The sequence below is a fragment of the Doryrhamphus excisus genome, linkage group LG14, assembly GCF_037039965.1.
Source record: "Doryrhamphus excisus strain RoL-2023G ecotype Guam linkage group LG14, RoL_Dexc_Guam_v1.1, whole genome shotgun sequence".
Taxonomy (NCBI): domain Eukaryota; kingdom Metazoa; phylum Chordata; class Actinopteri; order Syngnathiformes; family Syngnathidae; genus Doryrhamphus; species Doryrhamphus excisus.
This window is the reverse complement of record NC_136370.1, coordinates 11,777,984-11,791,835: the sequence shown is the minus strand read 5'-3', so window position 1 is coordinate 11,791,835 and position 13,852 is coordinate 11,777,984.

The following is a 13,852-nucleotide window of genomic DNA, read 5'->3' as shown; positions in this document are numbered from 1 at the left end:
TACCCCCGAAAAAGAAAACATTTAAAAATGGTTCTCAAACTAAACCAAACTGATATCATGTTCATGTACAGTCATCTGTGAAAACTGAGGAGGTGTGTTCAGGGCTCAGTACAAGAATACTCCAATACCGCATGTGACAACCAAAGCAACAACGGACTACAGTGCTGTTGTGTGGTTCTTTTTAGGTTCTTTGTTTTTCAAAGTTCCAACTCACTGCTTAGGGGGTATTGTACAGCCTTTTTCAACTCTATATTCAATAATTCATTGTCGCTTGTTCATACCTGGGTGAAAGGTGTGTTATCCCAAATGGTTAAACATTAATCTAGATGTCAGACACAATGGTGCATTCAGTCATTCAAAATATTATTATCAAATTGATCTGAGCACGAGTGGTTAGTGTGCAGGCCACACAGCTAGGAGGCCCAAGTTCGATTCCACCCATCTCTGTGTGGAGATTGCATGTTCTCCTCCCCGGGTACTCTGGTTTCCTCCCGCATTCCAAAAACATGCTAGGTTAATTGGCGACTCTAAATTGTCCATAGGTATGAATGTGAGTGTGAATGGTTGTTTGTCTATATGTGCCCTATGATTGGCTGGCGACCAGTCCAGGGTGGACCCCGCCTCCCGCACGAAGACAGCTGGGATAGGCTCCAGCACGCCTGTGACCCTCGTGAGAATAAGCGGAGAATAAGCAGAGTAGGAATTGTAAGTTGATTAAGTCATAATGAGTAATCAGAAGGATTACTCATTCAATTGTGGATATCTCACAACATTCGAATTATACAAACTCATCAAAAATAAATAATTTCATGATGACTTTGGCACAAACTCAGACTTAAATGTTACACAGGCAATCCCATTCTTTGCCTTCCATTATCCCCAGTCACTTAAAACCCTCTTCTACGTATTTATGAGGTCCTAATTGGTGTATGGCTACCTTTAGGAGGCAGCTGGGATGGGGCCACGTTCAAGACATTCACTCCTCTGATCTCTCCTGGGGGTGTGTTAATGGGCCAGGATCGGGCAAACAGGCCGAGTGGTCAGCCAGTTCGCCTCAAGGACGAGCGTGTGCGTCAAAGAGCCATTAACACGTTGGCAAAAACGGTCGTTTTATATGAGGTGTCAAAACCGGTGGGACAATTTCTAAAGCTCTAAATTGTAAAAAAGCAAAGCACATTAAAAGTAACCAAACAGGGAGGCTTTCCGTCTTCAAGGTTTTTTTTTTGTTAAATGTCAAGGAGAGTTGAAGAACAACAAATATGACATCATAGTGGATTGTGTTGTTTATCAAGTGAAAGGAAGCTCATTGGCTCGGTTTCGCATGTTTGTTTATTTTTCTGAATTATTATTATTGAATTGATTGTCTTTTACTGTATTACTCCTGATTATATACACTTGGATTTAATCTAGTAAATAAAGGATGCCTCCAGATGACAAAATTCAGGAATATGCAAATCTTTGGCATCTGTGACGCAGAATAAGCCACATTTAGTTTGGTTTGGATTATTTCGAACATGCACATAAGGTTACATTGGAGTACATCTCATGTTTACAGGTTGGGATGTCGGGCGAAAACAAAATGTCACCTCCACCTCTGCAGGTGAACCCAACCTGACCCTCTTGAAACTCCCAAAAAGCACACACTGAAACGCCCCAGCAACCCCTGCTCGACCCGCTGCCCTCCAAAAAGGAGTCAAACAGCAAAACTCACAAGGGTGTGTGATGCATGAACAGACTACCCGTCACTCAAACAGTCCTCTTCATCATGCCACCCACGTCTCAACACTATGGGGATTGAGACGACACCCAGCAGTCGACCATCAGTACCTAGACATTGCGAGGCTCCAAATGGGTTGGCCCCCCCTGCTCAGAGCGCCACTAGCCGGCCAGCCCCCCCGGCAGAGAACAACACAGAAATGCCTAAGTTAAGCCATTTGATTCAGCGATGGAGGTCTTTTCTTTACTGGAATGCATTTTAAACAGCTATGAAACTATAGTGTCCATCTGTGTGCAATCCTCATGTCACATATCTGACGTTCCAGCGACTCTCCACTTATCTCGGTGTCTCATGGAATGGTCCACTACCAATGTTTTGTCTGCCTACTCATTAGATTGTGACTCAGGCTTGCTGCAGCCTCTATTAACCAACATCCTCTTGTACTCCTGCCTCCTGCAGATGTTGTAAATTCTTTGAACGTTTATCAGGCTGACTCTCTTCCTTCAATCTCTCACTGTCTCGCTATGACAATCCTTCAAACGTATCATCCCTGCATATCACTGGGGGGGGGGAAACATGTAAGGGCACTTCCTCTTCCTGTGGGATGAGTGACCCTACATCTTGTATGTGCTCGGCCGCCTGGCTGGGCATGGCTGGCTTTTGTTTGACCTTGGGGCCGACGAGGCGCTCAGTGGGAGGAGGAACTGGAGTCATGTATGCTTCAACGGTCAAACTTTGTATATTGTTCAATGGCTTACTACAATCCTGAGAAGCACCCGTGTTTTTCCTCATTATGACATTATGAGAGGCAACGCCAGACAGGTTAAGAATGTGCGGTCAGTCCACTTTCACATAAATGCTAGTCTTTAGTAAATCGTGTCTAACCCAGCATCCGTTCCAAGGCTTTTTTCCATTAAGATGTGTCAGTTTGGACTCAATTGACACAGAAAGTCCACTTTTTTTGACACATGCGGGTGAGACACAGCATTTACATGGTTGGTTGAGGTCCATAACCCAAAGCCCCTGTTATTTATTCTAAATTATTTGTACAAATTACTGTTTACGCTGTACATTGTTCATATTTGATGTAATCTATTCATTCTCCACATTATTATTTATTATTACACGGGAGCCAGGCAACAACATTTCGTTGGCAATTTTACTGCTTGTGCAATGACAATAAAGAAAGTCCATGTCCATACAGAGATTTTTTCTTAAAAATTTGCCATCCACATATATCCATATCAAGGCATATTCCAGTTGACAAAAAAACAATAATAACTACAAACCATATAATACAGACGGCTGCCTGTGTGTAGTGTAGTACAATCTTACCATAGAACAAAGTAGCAGATTTGCTGTTCATGAGACACAACACTGATCCACTCTATGAGGCATTAAAAAAAACAAACAAAGGTTTTGCACCTCTAGAATGCCAACGCAAGGCTGAAATGTTAAAAAGCCCAAAATAAATGTGGACAGGCCCTACAGTTCAAAGTTAGGAAAGCTAAATATAAAAATAACTGACTAGTTGATAATGCTGTAATATGCATGCAACACCATACTTGGCAATGTCAATTTGTAAAGAAATGCAGATGTACACCAAGTGCATTTTCCAAAAGTGTATAATCGGAAAACTCTGTTGGCTTTTATACGAGTTTAAAATTGGACTTGGTAAGTAATGGGTCTCTGTTGGTCAAAGCAGCAGTGCAGTGCTGGAGAAGAGTTTTCAAACTCATTATCTTGAGTAATACTCAAGCTACAGCAGCATGGGGGCCTGCCATTGTTGTTTTGGATGCAGTATCCTTCAGTTTGCTTCACTGAGCACTTAACATGCACACCTTTCATTTTCACAGACAGACTGTGTCTACACAGAAAGGATAATAGTGTAAGTAATTTTGAGACCCGTTTTCAGGGTTTTTTTTTCAGGCTCTTCAACACTGCTGCCGTGTCAATAAATGGCCACAAGTACATGGTTTTTATCTATCTTTGCTTGAAATGTTGTGTGAATGGGCCCATAAGCAGTAAATGGCTCCCCACCGCCTGCAGGAAAAGGCCCTCTAATGATTCCAAATCATAATAACACATCCAAAGTAATTATACAATATTTCTGCTTTGGAATGGAAATTTAATAACAGTTAGCAGTTAGTGCTCCAGACTTTTATATCCATCTAGTACATTTGTGACAAAGGTCTTTTGCTTACTTCTTAATTTACATCCTCAAATTAGCACAGTGAAGACATTCAGCAGGAAGTATGCTGAACATTAGAGATTTCAATAGTTCTTAACGAAAGATGCTCAGTATTGGCTTTTTAGCAAGATTATGGCTGTGTTCGAAACCGCTGACTTACTAGTACATACTTCCATGCCCAAACTATCCACACTCCATACTGCGTACCCAATCCATTAGACAGTATGCAAAGCGTTTACGTTACAGCGTACTACATGATAACCCACAATGCATTGCGCTCCTACCTACTAGTTTAACTCTAAACTCTTTAAATACATCACTTTATTGAGATATTTTTTTTAATCAGGCGAGAAAGTGGCCATCTAGATTCCGAGTGTGCTATTTATTTGTCCAAATAACAACCGTTTACAATTTTGTTCGGACGAATTCGGCAAAATTTAAGCTAGCCGAAGTGAACAAAGCACTTCAGGTTATTTTCACAAAATAAAACACCCTTTTACTTTTCTCATACAAAAAAACATAGTGATAAATCACTGCTTTTACTTTGAAAACAAGAAGCGAACCAACTCTCAATATATCCTGCTTGACACCGCCGTTTAATCCATCCTGCTGCTCAGTGTTCAGCAAACGTTTTTTTTTTTTTCGCGGTGAAGTCACGTCACGTTGCATCCTGGGTAATTTGGGCGTGAGTAGTAAGCTGATGATACATACCCAACATTTCTGGCGAATGCAGTATGCATCCGGGAACTTCTCGCATACCCAAAAATCGCATACTGCCATTGTAGACACACTGCATACTCAAAGAGTCAGTATGAGTAGTAGGTAAGTATTCGGTTTCGAACACAGCCATTGTCCAGCACATCACTGATTACGATATCAACTGATATCAATATTGGCAGCAGCCAATCTTTGAAAAAATTTTACTAATAGTCAATGAATATAACATGTTCTCCTACCATAAACAAGTAAGACAGCTTAGTACCGATGGGCTGGTTGCTCTTTGAAGTGAGCGAAGCGAGCTGGTTCTTTGAAGTGAACAAGCAGTTTTTTCTTGTCTTCGTTTTATCAGCTACACTATACTTCTATGAAGTTGTTGCACTCCGGGTACTCTAGCTTCCTCCAACATTCCAAAAACGTGCATTAATTGAAAACTCTAAATTGTCGATAGGTATGAATGTGAGTGCTTGCGACTGGCTGGCGACCAGTCCAGGGTGTACCCCGTCTCGCGCCTGAAGACAGCTGGGATAGGCTCCAGCATACCCAGCAAAGACAAAGAAAAGCAGTACAGAAAATGGATGATTGAATTTTCTTCAACTTGCAAATATCGAGGTGCAACAAAACACGGATTATAGAATCTTGACTTTGCAATGGGAAACTGATCCACAAACTTAAAAGTTTGATCCACAAACTGGCTTCCCACCATTTACAACAAAACAACAGTGATGTTTTTGAGTGCCGGTCCAAGCTGTGGGGACTTGAAATCCAAAACAAAGAAAGAATGTACATACAAGAGCACTGAGTAATCACTACACCCTTCTCTTCTTCTTTGTGACAGAAATTCCCCACAAAGTCACTCAAGATTACAGTTTTCCATTCTGAGCGAGGAAATGCCACAAAAATGACACTTGGCCTGACATGAGCATGAAAAAGAATGCAGTCAGGCATGCACATGCCCACTGTGAAAATTGGCACTCTTGAGATTGTGGATTGTGTTTGAGCTGAATTGTTATCCGTGTGTATGTCGCAGTGTGTTTGCATGAACGTGTAAACAGTACCTAAGCCGTGGCTGGCTTTCATAGCTCAGATTCCTCTGGTTGTTTGTTTACAAGTAGTGAATAGATTGTCCTGGTTGTCTTCTTCCATCATGAGCCAAAGTTGTGGAATGTTAGGATATAGATAATGAAGACCTTCAGCAGGACGTGATGCCAATTAGTTATTTATCTCATTGCTGCAAAGGCTCATTTTCTCCAGGTGTTTTGGTCTAGTGTTATTCTTCATCTTCCTCTCACACATTCTCTGACAACCCCCACCCCCTCTTTGTTTGTAGCTCTTTCAGCCTGGCTCTTCCACCGTCTACAGTGGAGCTTAATAGTATTTGAGCTAGAGCTCTCGGGACATTGATAAAACACACAACCAGAAAGAATTCCGCTGAATGTCATGCACATTTTATGTACAGAGTCCAAAATATACAAAAACATCAAATAAAAGAAACATGACTAAGTTAGTTTCTGATAATTGGTCTTAACACCACATCATGGACAAGAAAAAAATATACTTATATATTAAAAAAAGTTGCAGTTCCCTGGTTATCTTGCAACTTCCTGTTGAAGTTTTTGAGTGTTCCATCCACGACAGGAAGCCATGCATTGACACATGGGTAGACCAGGCGCGGTGCACCACACCTTCACCGCAGCAACAGGGTGTGACTAGCGCACTTTGCAAATTTCGTGAGCAACGCAGTGTGGCGCAGCGCCGCGCACCCGCGCCTCCATCCCTCCCCTGGAGCAAATGGCAAAGAGGGAGAAAAGAAGGCATGAGAGGGTTCAACACAGCAGAGTGTAATCTTAACGAAACAAATGAACGCCTCTCATTGCCTTTAAATGGACCGGACTGGACTATGGTAATGGTTTTATTTCATTTGAACATGCATCAGATTACAATTGAATGCATCACATAATCAGTTCACAGTTCCACATGTCCAATAGGAGTAGGAAGAAGCAAAGCTTATTAAATCCTACCCCTCCATCTGATACTTTTACAATCTGTAACTGTTACATTTGTTCACTTCCTGCTTTCCATAATACAGTTTAAGTTTTTTTTTGTTTTTAATAATGCACCCCGTACTTCGGTATGAGGTGATATGACCATACAATGACATAATGGGTACTATAGTAAATGTCAATATCGTGATATGTATAGCACATCATGACTGGTTCAAGACTCTTCATCCTTGTATCCTTGAGAAAAAATGAACAGTAAAAACAGTAAAATATATCCTACCGCCAGACTTTAACAACCAACTCTATATAAATCCTTGTTTTTCTAGCGCTTCACTGACAAAGTCGCAAGTGCCTCTTTTGTTGCAACTTATTCCACATGTGCAGAATGGAATGGAGTTTCCAATCACTACGCTGAAGTCACTAGTGCTACTTTGGTGCCTCTACACAGCAGGTTCCTCCCCAGGCTTTAAAACAATGTCAACCCATATCGCTCGATCATCAAACATATCCTCTCACTTGTAACTGGTGTTTTCCAAAGTGTCAACTGTTTTTATGAGGTTGAGTGGTGTCAGTTTTTTATTCTTTTGGAAGGCCGGGGTAGAGCTTACAGTGGAGCCTGAAGGTCTCAGGACCTTTAAGAGGATCACATTTCCTTCTCAAACTCGCAAGGGGGTTGGGGGTGACAACTTCCTGTGGCTATTCTGCATTCACCAAAAGCCTCAAAAGATAAGACCAAACAGATGAGGAATTTACTTTTTTGTATGATTATTGTTTCCTCCCTGTTTTTCTTTCAGGTGTTCACTTCATGACATTTCTGGTATGCTTCTTCCTCATCGGATGAGGCTCATTTGTTTTCTGCATCGCACACCCCCACCGTTCCTCCTCTTGTCCTCCTCAGCTATATTTTTCCTTTGAGCTCACACCTCATTTGCTTTGAACCTGCTCCAAAGTCTAAATCATACATGCTTGAACTCTGTTGAGATACAGCCCTGACTCTCAGGTCCGACATGCAGCACAAGCCTTGCATCTTTTGACTCTCTAAGGTACGGGACAGAGGCGTCAGATCTCTCCCACTACGACCATCTGGAGAGCGTTAATGAAATCACGGCACATCAAGACTCCTCCAGCAATCACTGGCAGGAGCTCAGGGCTTGGGGGGAGAAATGGAGCACAGAAAAGGGGATAAGAAGGGTAACAAAAAACTTTCTGTCTTGCAGATCAAAACAGAGGTGCTGTTAAGGACGTGGAACATTTATGTTTTTTTTTTTAAACTTCTCTCTGATGGCTTTGTCTGGCTGTAGAGCCTGAGAGGTTAGAGAGGAAATATTTAGATGCTTAAAAAGTGAAGTACCATATTTTCTGGAGTGTAACTCCCTTTGGAGTAAAAACAAAAAACAAAAAAAACACATATAATATATAAATTTATAAGTCACATTTACCGGTGTTTATGATGGAGTGTCATGTTGTCGCTCCTAATAATATTACATTCTCAAGAGAAGAAAACAAAACAGAGAAGAGGACAATGTTCACATCACCAAGGAGACAAAAGCTACAGAAGCTGAAATATGTAAAAAATTACTGCATACAAAAAAAACATATCTGTTTAATACATATATCAGCTGTATTTTCAACAGCAAAACTTCATTTTGTTTAATCCCCAAATGCATCCTCCAAATCATACAGTATGTGCGTATTTAGTGGCTGACACAGCAGCTACAATCGCCAAGCTAGACTTAATTTCTGTCCTAATTAAACAATTGCAGTCTAAAACACATTTCTCAATACACACAGGTAATAATTAGAGTTGCACTATACTTACATAGTCTCAAAGGCAGAGGTGTATTAGAAAGTATTCAGTAACAAAAAACTCTGAATCATTCGATTTGTGTGCCAAACTGCATCACAAGCTCAACTCAATCAATTATTGAGTCAAGATAAAGAGACATAATTATTGCACGTAATGGGACACACTCATGCCGCCCTTCAACAAGGTATTATGGTATTATTATATACATGAAGCAGTAAGAGGTACATTCATAATATATAATACAGTATTTTGCCATAGTTTGGTCTTTTTAAGCATTACTGCAGGGGTGTCAAACTCATGCCATGGAGGGCATGAGACACTACAGGTTTTCTTTCCAGCCGGTCACTAAAGCAGGTGATTTTAATGATTAACCTTCCTTTGGTTTGAGGGTAGGAGCTCGTCAATGAAATCACCTTCTGGAGAAACTGGTTGCAAAGAAAACCTGCAGTGCTTCGGCCCTCTGTCGACACATGTGCATTATTGGAACAACCAAACTTACACAAAGAGCACCGACTCATCCAAGAGGTCACAAAAGACCCCACAAGAACATCCAAAGAACTGCAGGCCTCACTTGACTCAGTTAAGGTCAGTGTTCATGACTCTGCCATAAGAAATTCACTTTGCGAAAACGGCCTGAAAACCACTACTGAACAAAAAACATTAAAGCGTGCCTCAATTTTGCCAGAAAACTTATTGACCTTTGGGAAAATACTCTGAAAATACTTGAGTTGAACTTTTTGGAAGGTGTGTTTCTTATTACATCTGGCATAAAAGTAACACCAGATGATCAAAAAAAAGATCATCACACCAACAGTGAAATATGGTGGTGGTAGTGTGATGGTCTGGGACTTTTTCTGTTGTTGCTTCAGGACCTGGAAGACTTGCTGCCTTAAATGGAACCCTGCAAAGTGGCTGAATTACAAAGATGAGTGGGCCAGAATTCTTGTAAAGACTCAAAAATGTACAGTAAAAAGTGTGAAATGTAGGATCATGCAGCATGGAAGCGCAGAGGGCTTCAGGGTCACTTTGGATGTGTATGTGATTAGCGTGCCTGGCAAATAGCCGAATGTGAGAATGGACCATTTACAATGGTAACCTTTGACCTCTGAGTTCAAGGATGTCGTAACTGTGCTTCCTGTCTCTCATGTAGGCATGTACATGTGCTCTCACAAGGGAAATGGGATGTACATGTATTTCCTAGTTCAGAGACCCCCCTCCTTAGTATGTGGTGACTGACTGGGAAAATAACGATCATAGTGGAGCAATGAGGTCAACTGGCCATAGGAATCCCCGCCCCCCCCTTTCACTCTCTCAGCCTTGACTGACCCAAATTGCAGCTAAAGGCCGGTTTGGCTCCTATGGCTCCCTATGGCTATGAGTCCAGATCCCTGCAGGACTGACTGTTGTGAGCCACACCCACTTTGTTTTAGTCTATAAGGTCTAATGCTGTCAAACTGTCATTTAACACCACTCTTCTTTCTCTCAGCCCTGCGAGCCCTTGTGAGACACACTCTTTCATATGTTTGGCTTTCAGACACTACGACATATGACATATGTCACATGAGTATTCTTTGGTCTACCTGTTTTGCAGAATACAATTGGAAAAGGAAAGGAGAGTAAATAAGTAGCGCGTCAAGGGAAGATGTGAAGGACAGGCTGGGGGTACATACACAAGAGTCAGTTTATATCCTTGTGCCGGCAAAAGGGCACACAAGGAGGCAGACTAACAAGCATGCATCCAACTGTGAGGAAAAGCCATAAAGCCAGGTGGCTCAACTAGCCAGAATGCAATCAAAAGTAAAAATGGGAACTGCAGGGATTAAATTTATAGCTGAAGGAACCTTTATGATCTGAACCACAGCCAGACATCATCTAACAGATATTAGTAGCAAAGGTCGGGTAAAGGCTGTCCCATGCAGCCTGGAGGGACTAGATGATAATTAACACAAAGCACCGCTTATTTTGAATGGAAGCCAATAACGGTCCCTCGCATCCTAGTCCAAATAAGATGAACTCCAAAATTGAATCTGTTATGTGTTATAAACACATAATATAACATTTAGAATGAATTAAATTATGCTTGATGCCCCTCATTTGCAAAAAGAAGAGGAAACTTAGCGGCTATGACTGCTTATTTGTGGCTGCAAAACTATTTACTTTCTTTCCTTCAAGACAAATCAGCAGTTTGGCAAATGGAATGAACACCTTATGAGCCGCATACCAACCACACGTCTGTGATTACACACCACACTTTTGGCTTGTGTTGCTACATAGTGTCTAGAATTATGTGTCAAGGGCAATGCGTTGGCAGCACGAGTGGAAAATGGCTTTTCCAACATGAATGGATGACACCTCACAGCACCTCAGAGTCGTGTCAAATTTTGGTTACAATTAAATACTCAAACACCTCGTAGTATGATGTAGTTCAGTTTTACACCTCTGAAAATTAATACTACATTAAACATATAGTTAAATTAATAGTTTTCCCTCTGGTGGGCTTTTTCTGCTTTATTGCTTCTTAGGTTCCAGTCAAACAATGAATACACAGAGAAATCTGAATTCAAGGACTAACATTACTGGTCAAGGTAACCATGTACAGCAGGGGTCTCAAACTCAATTTACCTGGGGGCCACTGGATGCTGGGCCGCATCAGGTTTTACACAAAAAAAAACCCAAAAAACGTATTTATTAAAAACAGAAAAATGAATAAACTTTGCTTTGGTTCCGATTTTCTACAAGAAAAGCTCTGATAAAACATTCCACTGTTCTCAAATATCTTAATTTTTATTTTTCTATACTAAATAAGATCAAGAATAAAGAAAATCAATCAATCAGTAATAAATAAATATAATAATAATAAAACGGCAAATAATTAAAAATTAAGAAACCACATATAGTTGGTGGATAGACAAATTATTTTTTTCAGATTAAAATTAACAAAGCATTATTAGAGCCCTGTAGACATGACAAAACACGACTATAGTCACATTTATACTTTTTATTTACAACATATTGCGCAACTGCAGGGTCTTGAGACACATGCTAACTCGCAAACTAGAGCGCTAGCGACCTAAACGGTAGCCTCCAAGTTATTTCCTTTAAACTTAAAAAGCCAAAAACTTACCACTTCCACACGGATAGGGAGGATAACTATTAACAGTTATTTAACCTTTAACAAGAACATTAATCAAATGTAATATTTTTTTCTGGGTACATGATACCATACATATTAAACATTAAACAAGGCGGGGGCCTCAAACTAGTGTCCTGCGGGCCGCATTTGGCCCGCGGGCTGCGTGTTTGAGACCCCTGATGTACAGTATCATGATAAAGTCTTTTCAAAAGTGTATTTTTTGGCTTTTTGCTACTATTTTGTTTGTGGTGGGTAGACCAGTTGATAGTACAGCAACAAAAATTACTTGTGATGTGGGCTCTTACAGCTGGCTCTTTGAAGTGAACAACTGGAGTTGGATTTTTGAAGTGAACCGATCATCATTTTTTGTTCAACCACAAGTTACTGGTCAAAATGTGTGGTGCCGTGTGTATTCACAACAAGCACTGAGGTGAAAGCTGGAGTGTTGAGGAAAATAAGCAGCAGGAAACAAAATCTGCAGGCACCTTGCCAATCTTTACAAAAGACTAACATAAACTGTTACCTGGATGTGGCCCTTTTATTCATACTTTTGCATGTTAACGTCTGAAGTGTGGTTGGTGTTGCTTTCGGGTGTGAAAATAGTTAGAGGTGTCACCATTCATCTGGTCCATCGACGTGTTGATTTATATTCCTATGATTCAACAATTGTGATATTGGGTTTATGACAAAAATTCCTAGCTGGGAATAATTACATTGCCACTTACGACAGAGGTTTTAAATCATACTGGTTTCCATTAGAAGAGAAGGTCAAGAGAAGCTTTATTTTTGATTGTGAAAATGGGCCAAAAAGAGGATAAAACCGCAAATGTGTGTTACAAATGTGTACCCATTAGTATGGGCATAACCTGTGCAGCCCACAGCGTGGAGAAGGTCAACCTATTGCTTTTCTGACCTTAAGTTCTCCCACAGCTACCACCTCTATCCCAAACAATTACTGTCAAAATGCCTCAGCTTCATACCGCAAACAGTCGCTCAGATTATTGTGAGAATGGATGTTGGCTGACTGCTGCTATCCTACTTCCATTAAGCAGAAAGATAAAGTCATGCTAAGACTACCAATCCAAGAGCAGCAATCATGCTTGATTTAATGCTTGTTGGATGAAATTCATCACTTCTATCAGCGCAATATCTTAATGTCAGCACGGTTTCCGCAGAGGAAGACAAGGTGTGGCTTGACTGATAGACAAAGGCCAATTGCAATGACCCATAAACTTAGCATAGGCCGAAGTAATCAGCTTAAGAAGTTAACAACAGCTCCTGAGCTTTAGATATCAGTCCACGATGCATTATGAAATAAAGAGCTCAAGGCAGCACCCTAACGGAGTAATGTTATTGAGTTATCCCATAACTGGCTCAGCCAAATCCGCCTGCTGCACTTTGCTTAATGTACAACAGCTGGTGGCAGCTGGGGCCTGCGGGAGCCATGATGAATGTGATGTCACAAGTCCCGTCTAACCTCATCTCCCAAGATTCCTCATTTGTTGCTGGCCCTGTGATGAGTGGTGAGTGATTGCAATTTTGGTACAATGCTCCCCACAGTGGACCTCCATGCCGACCCTTAAAAATACTGATGTACACATTTATATCATATAATGTCAATAGGCAGCAGGAACTGTATAGTACATGTATAATAAAAACAGAGAAAAGATTAAGATACATACTTTAATGGTTGGAGTTTGGAAAATTTCCTTTACACCAGTGATTTTTTTCAGTAATGGAGAGTGCTGGAGTCTGAGTGATGGCCTGCACTACAAAGCAAACTGGGCTGGTTCGGTGCCTATATACAGTGGATCACCACACATTTATGAGCCGGCATTCACAGAGCTGCAAGTCCTTGAACATACCATAGTTTTAGGTGGCGATATTTTGATTACAGTACTGAAAACCAGAAGATTTGTAAGTCGAGTCAAGACTTGATTCGGTTTTTGTCAACAATGGTCTCAAAAATGTTGCCTTGGTTTGTACAGACTGCCAGTTTTTGTAGTATATTGCGCACAACATACTAAGCTTTGTGTGCTGTACTATAACGGTCAGCAAAATCAAGCACTCAAACAAAGCACCTGATGTGTTCCTGACTAACTCCAAGGTTCCTGTAAACAATAACCCAACAAAGTTGTTGTGAGTTCCAGCAACTTGATAACACTATTGGATCTCTCCAGGATGGACAGGAAGTCTGCATCAATAATAAGTTCCTTTAATTCATCATTTATGAATGTTTCACATTGTTTTCTTAAATTGTAATTCGTCTCAATAAAATTGAGTT